Consider the following 10372-nt stretch of genomic DNA (forward strand, 5'->3'; position numbering starts at 1 on the left):
AATCTACAATGATAGAACTGAAGCAATTATCTTCTAAGGAAAATAAAAAGTGTATTTGGGCTCATAGTATTAGAGGTTCCAGTGTAAGATTCGTTGGTCTCTGTGGTCTGAACCTCTGGCTTGAGTGGCACATCAAATGAGCAAAGATTCATGAGCCAATGAAGTAAATGAATGAAGCAAAGACAAGGCCTAGAGAGATGGCTCAGTGGTCCAGAGTGAATACTGCTTTTGTTGAAGACCCAATTTTTGTTTCTGATACCTATGCCAACTAGCTAACAACCACCCGTAGTAACAATTCTCAGGGATCCAATATCCTTTCTGGATTTTGCCAGTACCTGCAATCATGTGCACACATAGACACATCATGTGCACATAATTAAAAATAGAATAAATGATTTCTATAAATCAAACACACAGACAGGAGGACCAGAATCCTACAATCCCCTTCAAGAGCACGTTTTCAGCGACCACGGAACCTCCCATCGAATTCCACCTTATTTTATATTTTTAGATTTATGGGTACAGGTGTTTAATCTGCATGTGTGTATGTATAACACATGTATGTCTGGGTCTGGTGCCTGAAGAGTTCAGAAGAGGGTACCAGATCCCTTGGGATGATTGTGTACCACCGTGTGGGTATTGAAAACCAAGTTAGTTTCCTCTCTAAGACTAACATGTCTTCCTTCACAATTGAATTGTCTCGCTAATCTCAGACCCCACCTTTCTTAACTGTTCATACCACCTCCCAGAAGTATCATCCTAGGGATCAGAATGTTAGAAATATTTGGGGGATCATGTATTCATGCCATAGTAACATGGTAAAGAATGTTATAGAATCCATTATAAATTTCCTCTGTTCATGCGGACTTAGTTGTTCTTGTTGTATTACATGGGGTAGGTAAGACTTGAGTTATTGTTGAGTGTACCATGTATGTGTTACTTTTGTATTTTTGGTCCAAAGGATGGACTTCGGGTCTTTCAAGATTCAAAATGGCAAACACACTCCAAATCCATGATTATTTCTCATGATAAATGCTAATAAGAAACCTAACCTGTTAGCTTACATCAAAATACATTCTATTTATGTTGTAAATTTCATTAAAAGAACTTCTGTCTTGGGTGGTATACACCTTTAATCCCAACACTTGCACTTGGGAGGCAAAGGCAGACAGATCTTTGTGTGTTCAAGGACAGCCTGGTTTACAAGGAAGGTCCAAGACAGATAAGGCTACACAGAGAAACCTTGTCTCAAAAAACAAACAGTTATCATTAGATTACTTAACTATGAATATTTCTTTATTAGTTTTTAAAAGATCCCATTAATGACATTTTCTATAATATGCCCCTCTATAACATAGCTACTAATTTAGATTGCATTTAAATTGATCAGCCAGACCCTGGAGAGGGCTTGGCACTTTCTTATTTACCTTTAAGGGGGATTCAATGACCATGTGCTCTCAACAGTATGGTTGCCTAAACAAGGCCTGCATAGTGACCATACCAGTCAACAAGCCAACACTGATAACAGAAATCTCACAAGGGCTTACCCTTAGATGAAGAACTAGAGGAAATCAATCACTGCTGAAAAAAGGAGAATCAGTTTTTCCAGGGTGAACCCCTGACAGGTTATCCTGTCCCTAGTGGTCATCCCTAAAAAAATATACATGTGAGCAACACTGGATAAACACAGGCTTTTTTGGATGTGTGTGTGTGAGTGTGTGTGTGTGTGTGTGTGTGTGTGTCTGTGTGTCTGTGTGTACATGTATATGTTGTATAATAATAAAGAAGTCATAAATGTGTCACAGAGTGGAAAGACACAGAAGGAGTTGGATGGAGCAGTGGGAGGGGTGGGAATGACATAAATATTCATGTATTGAATTGGGACTCTATGGGGCTGGGACTGAAGAAGAAACCTTGATTAATAAGTGACCTGCACCACTGATGTGAAATCTTTGCTTTACCATGACAACTGATATTGATCAGCTGGAACTGAGAAATCAACAGTGATTAAGAAGAGACCAACATCATTGAGGAGCATAAATATAATACTATTTCCCTTGGAGTTAGTACTCACAACCTATGGCACGGAGTGGACCAAGGCTGCATTTCATTATGGCATGTAAACTTGGTAGTATAGCAGTCATCCAGATGGTTCTGGTTTCAAAGGCATGAAAGAGTCATGGAGAAGAGTTGAGGCTTGACACTCTATGGTAGGCCTAAAGTCCCTACGGAGAAGCCAGGAGAGGCTATTGGAGAAATTGCAACCTTAGTTGCAACTGAATCCCTAGGATAAAAGGGGTCATGGAGAGGAGTTGAGGTCTGGCATCATGTGGCAGTTAGTTAAGAGTCCAAGGAGAGACCAAGGAAGTCTATTGGTGAAGGTGCAGCCCAGTTATAACAGACTCCAGCGTTTTGGAGATGCTGCCACGGAAAGCTCAGAAGACAAGCTGTGTGCTCCAGATAGGGAGCTACAGAGGTAGAGTTGTTCCGAGGTTCTTGGAGCACGGAAGATCATGAGCGGATCCCAGACATCAAACGCTGCATTTTTCATACTGTTGAAATTTGCTTTTGACTTGATTTGATTGTGTCCGTGTGCTGGTTTTCCCCCTCTGAAATAAGAAAGTACTAACTTATTTTTGGTGTTACAGGATCCCACAGTCCAAAGACTGTGAATTTCTAAAGAGGCACTTCTACGTTACTAAAGCTGTATATTGTAGTGTCACTATCAGCGGGCCATCTCGGGGACAAATGAGAAAGAACAGGTTCTAGTAGAATAACGGTGTCGTTGTGTGTTAAGCGAGTGGGTGGATTGTGCTGCCTAGTTTTATGTCAGCTCGATCCTAGCGAAGTCATTTGGAAAGAAGAAACCTCAATTGCGAAAATGCCCTCACCAGATTGGCCTGTGAGTAGGCCTGTAGAGCATTTCTTGGTTGATGATTGATGTAGGCGGCCCCAGCCAACTGTGGGAGCTGCTTCCTCTAGGCAGATGGTCCTGCATTGTAGAAGAAAGTAGAACTAGCAACCTATGGAGAGCAAGCCAGTAAGCAACACTCTGCTGTGGACTCTGCATCTGTTTCTGCCTTCAGTTTCCTGCCCTGCCAAAGTCCATGTCTTGCCTTCCTTGGATGATGGACTATAAGCTACATAATGAAGAGATGAAGTTCATCAGAGGAAAAAGAGTCAAGGACCAAGAAGAGTAGCTTGATAGAAGGTGATGCTCGCACACACGAACAGTTCAAAAAATCAAAAAGAAAGATAGCAATCTTTAAAAAAAAAAAAAAAAAAAAAAAAAAAAAAAAAAAAGTATCTTATAGAAAAACCAAAATTGACAACAAAAACAAGTACAAAAAAAAAGAAAAAAAAAAAAAAAAAACAAAAAAAAAAAACAAAAAAAAAAAAAAAAAAAAAAAAAAAAAAAAAAAAAAAAAAAAAAAGGACAGATGAGTTAGGAATTATGCATACCTTACATGTAAAAGCTTTCAGAATCAAAACTATTTTCATGACTATCAGAAGTAACAGCAGATGTGCACATACAGGATGACAATAATCTATAGAAAGGCAGCCAAGATCTAATGCTTTGGCGGTAATAAACAAAGTTGTAATTCTGCGATTTTTCCCCCCATACACAAATTTAGATATAAAATCCAGAATCCACTTTTTAAGAAAAAAAAAAAAACTGGCACAGTTTCCTAAACAGAAGCCCCACTTACACCAAATCTGGCGCTGCTGGGCGCCAGACAGCCACAGCAGGCACCAGACGGAGGAGCTCCTATCGTTCGCTTCACAGATTGCTGTCTGGTTGCAATTTCTAGTCATATGCGATTTGGTGGAGCAGAGCACACCCCTCTCCCCAGCCTCTCCCTATCAGGCCTGCATCTCAACTTCATCCATCAGAATTAATATATTTGCCCACAAAGATGAGCCCCGGGTATTGCTTCTCTTTGTTCACAGAGCATTCTTTTACTCCCCTGAAATACTCTGCTAAAGGGATGGCTTTGTTTACAACTTAAGCAATAAAATGCTAAAAAAACAAAGGTGATGAAAGAAACACCCCAGCTGTCACCCATGCATCCAGCTTTCACACACTCTGCCCTACTCTTGCCTTCCAGGAGTGCTGGATTCTTTTGTTTTATTGGAATTAGTGCTCATAGTATTTTTAAATGTGCCTTGTTTTGTCTGAAAGGCTTGCATTTTCACTCCAATGTGTATGCCACTCCTACTGTGTTTCAGTTATTTTGTAAATCACTGAAAATAAAATAAAATGATATTCCAAAATATCCTAAAGCCAGTAGGAACATTTGTTACTGAAAGAATCAAATCATTAAAATACAAGTTGATATATTCAGTAATAGAAATGTGACAAGCCAAGTATAACAGAAAATACCAAAAGGAAAAACACTGGAAATATTGGTCATTTATTAAATGTTTTTGAAGTTTCTTTTTTTTTCCAACACATGGACACAAAACTAAACATGTATAGAGAGTTTTCCATAGTACAGTACACACACACACACACACACACACACACACACACACACACACACACACAAATTTATAGCTATGCACAATAAGAAAAAATATATCTATATATCCTCAATGTTGTAGTAAATCATCCCAAACAAGACTTAATTAACAACAAAAATAATGTACTTACTTAAACCTATAATCTGGAAATTCATATATAACCTGTTATAGTCTCAAATAAATAACTTACTTTGTTCTTTGACAGTTTCATCATGCATGTGACTCTGATCACACATAGACACCCCCCCCACACACACACACCATGCTGTCTTATCTCCTTCCAATTCCTCTCAACCATCTTTTCTTATGCTGGCACAGATCACGGTGACTGTGGCTTATGTTCGAGTGCTCATGCCTCAGCACCAAGTGTGTCATTCCTCCTGTCAATCCTTGAATGAAAGAAATGTCCTTCATTTAGCTTTGAAATGGAAGAGGAGGAAGAACATTATAAATAAGGCCCTTCTAAAAATTAGCTAACAACTTTATGTTGTCATAGGCGCCGCTTTATGGTTTGAATCTCAAATAGCCTCCAGATGCACATGGTTTGAAATTGTGTTCCCCATCTGTGGCCCTTTGTTAATAAAGCTATAGAGGTCTTAAGAGAAGGGGACTGGATGAAAGAGGTAGGTCAGCAGGAGTGGGCCTTCAAAGATTAGGCATGGCACTCTCCGTTCCCGTGGTCCCCCATGATGTGAGGGGCTGTCAGCACTCATCCTTGCCACCAACATCTTTATTGTGTCTAACTTACCATGATGGCTGAAGCCATGAGCTATAATAAACCTCTCCTCCTTTAAGTAATTCTGTCACATGTTTTGGTCATAGAGACAATACATGTTCTAAGACATAAGAACTGACCAGAAAAGAACCACTCTCTCCTACCTCTCACTTCAGAACTTACCCTATTCCCATATCTCACTTTGAAAACTGTATCAGAAGCTCTGTGGCCTGAAATGAGAAAAACAAATGGACACACAGCTTCACAACTACAGAGCGACTACTTAACCAACTACTATTGCTTTCTTTTTCTGAGTGTTTCTCTCTTCTCAGTAAACGAAAATTTGATGAAGAAATGAAAACGATTATCCTAAGACTCTAAGGACATTTTTACTTCTCTGACTTTCAGGCAATGGCCAAGCAATAATACATAAAGAATAAAACATATGTAGAACTACTTCAAAGACAGAACACAGTAGATAAGAGATATTTAACCAATTTGACCAAGTTTCATCAATACAACAGACTACAGACTATAAGGAAAGAAATGTTACTTAGCAGTCACAGAAAACTATCAAACCATGTGATTGACGTGGTAGCTGTTTCTTCAGTAATTCGTATACACATATTGCTTCTTAGAAAAGGAATTAAGCATTAAGCAAGGTCATTAAGTAGAACTAGTTGAAATACCCACCTCCTTCTCTCTCTCTCTCTCTCTCTCTCTCTCTCTCTCTCTCTCTCTCTCTCTCTCTCTCTCTCTCTCACACACACACACACACACACACACACACACACACACACACACTAAGAGAGAGAGAGACAGACAGACAGAGACAGAAAGAACCACACATACACTCTATGAAAAACCTCATTGTAGAAAAGTATTTATTAAACAGTTTTTTGTTTTATTTTATGATTATTCTTTTTCTTGATATAGAACATTCATTCGGGACTATTCTGAAAGTATGTTCTCTCAATATAAATGCTTATTCCTAGTGTTCTTCTTGTCTTAATCAGTATCTCACTATTCATCCCAAACTGGCCTAAAATCCATCTTCCTCTAGCTCCTGAGAGCTAGAATTACATGCATGTGTTTCTATGCCTGGCAACAGAAGGAGTTGTTAATAAAATTATATATATATATATATATATATATATATATATATATTATAATATATATAAATAATGTTTCTAGTTGGATACATCTAAGATTTGTTTCTTCACTTGCAATATTTTTTATCAAGAGATTAAAAACAACCAAGAAGTAAAGATGGGTTGTGATAAACAAATCTTGATGCAGACATTCTGGTCTTCTTTGGAAGACATAGCATTTATGGGGCAGAGTGCCTGCTCAAGTAAAGCATGAAGTAGCACGGGCTTGCAACAGCACTGGGTGACCTTAATGCATGAGACTTATCATATAAGCAACAAGCCTGAATCAAATGAAAACAGACTGTATACTACACATGGCCTCGCTCAGTCTAGTTGCATTCACTGTTTGAAACAAGAACTAAAGACTAGTCGGTGATGCAGGATTCTCATTCATAACGCACACATTGCTCTTTTAATACTATGTGATACAAGAGAGTAAATTCAAACACAATTTCAGATATGAAATGTGGAGTGAGTGGCTAGCTTCTATAACAAGATTAGTTTTCTGAGTAACTCCTCACACTCACACAAACGATTCTATGCAGCATACTATCTGTTAGAATAAAGGATGTAAATAATCATGCTTTTAAGACACTGGAGACATTTTAATTTTTCTGACTGAGCGAAGAAGATGTTATGAGTTAACTAAACTAGAATAAAAATGTCTAAATCCACATACACCCATGCACAAGACTGAAGGAGGCATTAAGCACAGTAACCATGGCAATATGTTTCCAGGCTGCTAATTCCCAGCTATGGTTTTTCAAATGCTTGGGTCATTCCCAGGCCCAGGTAAAATGATTGCCAAATAAAGACAAAGTTCTGCCTGTGTCTGGATCCCTTCATTCCTGTAAAGGCCAAGGAAGGGGACACACAGATCCCTGGAGCTCACTGACCAGCCACTGTTACCAAGCAGTGAGCTCCAGGTTTAGTGAGAGCCCGTCTCAGAAAGAGATAACTAACAAAGACACCTAACATCAGCTTCTGGCCTCTACAAGCATGTACACACACATGAGCATGTGCACACACATGAGCGTGGACCCACATGCAAACAAACACATATACACTGTAAGCATGTACACATCGAACATGAATTTGAAAGAGTAAGGAAGAGTATGTGTGGAGCTATGGAGGGAATAAAGGGAAGAAGAAAATGACATAATTATATTATAATCTTAACATAATAAAAACAAATAATTATAAACTAGGCAGCCAAAAATGTCATCGGTGCCAATAACAGCACACAAAAGTGACACCGCTCTCCCTCATGCTTTGTGGCAGCATTTCGGAGAGCAGCATCAAATTGTGATCACTAAAAGTGAAACAAACTTTTCACTTGTTTGAGGAGAAGAGGTGTAAATGTATAACTTTAAATAGCTTTGGATGATAGGCTTACAAAAGTGAAGACACCCAAGGCACACAGCAGATGTCTCCATCTGTAAGTCTGGAGCAGGGACAATTGACAGTAGACACTAGCGGGGGAGGCAGGGATCTTCCGATCTATATCCCTGTGTCCCTGCTCACTCCCATCCTCTACCAGGACCCTATGCTGACATAACTTTCCTCTCCATCAATACTTATTTTCCTTCCTATTTTCTTTAATAAAGTCAGATAGAAGAACGTAAAAACAAAAGAGAAATACAGAGAGTTTTATGGACAAGCAACCAGTATTAGCTTGAGTATCTTCAATGCTCTACATGACATTTTCTAAACAATCCACACAACCAAAGATCAAATTCCACACTCTATCTCTAAAACTGTCCCTAAAACTGTCTCAATTGGAAAGGCACCAATTTCTTCTTTTAGCTTATGTAAATGGCATCATGTTGATGTAGGATCTTAGGCCAACTGTGGTCCTCTTTGGTTACAGTTGGCAGACTCGGAGGTGTTACCCAAAAAGATGGAATGGTTATACAACAGTCTCCTGTGTATCTCAATAAAAGTCTCAAATTACATAAGTTAAAGACTAGCTGATTAAGAAACGTGTACATGGAGGAAAATGTACAGTGCAAATTATATTGCCTGCCTCCTCTCTCTGTGATAAAGAATGTTTACAGACACTGAAACGATGTAACAAACCAACTCTGGAATCTTAGAACCAGGGCATCTGCTATCAAAAGCACACTTTGTTCACACCAGGCTACTGTAAAATCAAGTTGCATTTGTGAGGGGACATCACCATGTGCTGCCTCTATCAGCAGAGAATGATGGAGGATGAATGAGAGGAATATTAACATTAACAAAGTGATGTGTGGGGATTCCCAGCTAGCATCCTGCAACTAAAGAAGGGACCAAGGCACAAACAGAAACAAAAGAGGTCAACGTTCCAGAGCTGAGTCAAATATGAAAGACTACAATGACAATGACCTAGAAGGACTGGCAGTTGGTTGTCAAAACCACCCCTCTTATATATGATCTGGAGGGCAGTCACTCCTGGAAATACAGACGTGAAACAAACTATCTCTATTATAAAATTATCTGTTATAAAGAATCTGAAATATTCATGTAGGTTTTAGCAAACTTAAAGAGGTAGGAGTAGAATGGGGATTGTCATGGGAGGAAGGGGACTAATGGTGGCTTGTTCAGTAGTTAAACATCCATGGTTGTACAAGCTGATCTTGGCATCTGCTACACACTGTGGTATCTATGGTTCACAACACAGTGTTGTGCATTTAAAAATGATTAAGAAATTTTATCTTGTGCTAAACAATCTTATCACAGAGATAGAGAGATAGAGAGATAGAGAGAGAGAGAGAGAGAGAGAGAGAGAGAGAGAGAGAGAGAGCTGTGTTTTAATGTTACCACCATAGTATCCCAAGCACACACATAGGTCTAAAGTCTCCAAGTGTATACAGTAGATAACTCAACAAAAAAAAGTTCAATATCCTCTCAGTCCTGCAATCCCTTGCTTCACAATACTTTAAAATAAACATTTTATGCTTTCTCATGCAGAGCAACTTCCCTTGCTGTCAAGTCTACAATCCTCCAAGTCTCTCACCTTTCATTCTAAATGATTTATCAAGTTTTTGTCCCAAGACACAGTGCCTTTCCTAAAAGCAATTATAGTACCAGCTGGTTATAATAATGTTTTTTTTCCAATCTTGACAAAAATAATTAAATCATACCACAAAAGTTAACAAATAAGAAATTGTACCATTAAGAGTAAATTTAAATAGAAATCTATTATACACGTTAATTATTTCTTTGATTAAATTATACTGAAAGTGTTTCAGAGATTGGCATAAGCTTACCACTCCCCATGTCTTTGTTAGGAAGCCGTTCTACGTTTTGACAAAGAACATGACGATAGTTCAAGTGAGCTCGAATGAGCAAGCTAGACTTTCTTAGATCCTAGTGATGGGTCATTTTATCTAGATTAGACGATGCTTTTTTACAAGTGCTAGCCAGGCTCTAATCCTGAGCAGCTTTACACATTTACTTTTCTGTTCTCAAAGCCTCCCTTTCTTTCCATTCTTAATATCACTCAGTTCATAAGCCTCAACTCTGTGCTACATTGCACTCAAGAGTGTATCATCAAACTCTGGCCTTTATTTTGTTCTTTAAAATGTATATCAAAGCAACCACAAAACCCTGGGGCTGGAGAGACAGCTCAGAGGTTAAGACCCTGTCTATTCTTCCAAAGGTCCTGAGTTCAATTCCCAGCGACAACATGGTGGCTCACAACCATCTAAAATGAGATCTGGTGCCCTCTTCTTGCCTACAGAAACACGTGCAGGCAGAATACTGTATAAATAATAAATCTTTAAAACAAAATCAAACAAACAAAAAACGCTTTCTTCTTTTGAGACCAAGGTGTAATATAGAAGAAATGAAGGACATGAAGAAAAGAAAGTTTTCTTTATAAAATGTTAATATTTTCAAGATCCTTTACACATGCACACAGCAGATATTTAAAGGGAAAAAATAACTATGAAAAGAAAACCACAAGGTTATCAAATACTGCAATTGTCTGGGTTTTTTT

This window comes from Acomys russatus, chromosome 27 (assembly GCF_903995435.1).
Source record: "Acomys russatus chromosome 27, mAcoRus1.1, whole genome shotgun sequence".
NCBI classification, from domain to species: Eukaryota; Metazoa; Chordata; class Mammalia; order Rodentia; family Muridae; genus Acomys; species Acomys russatus.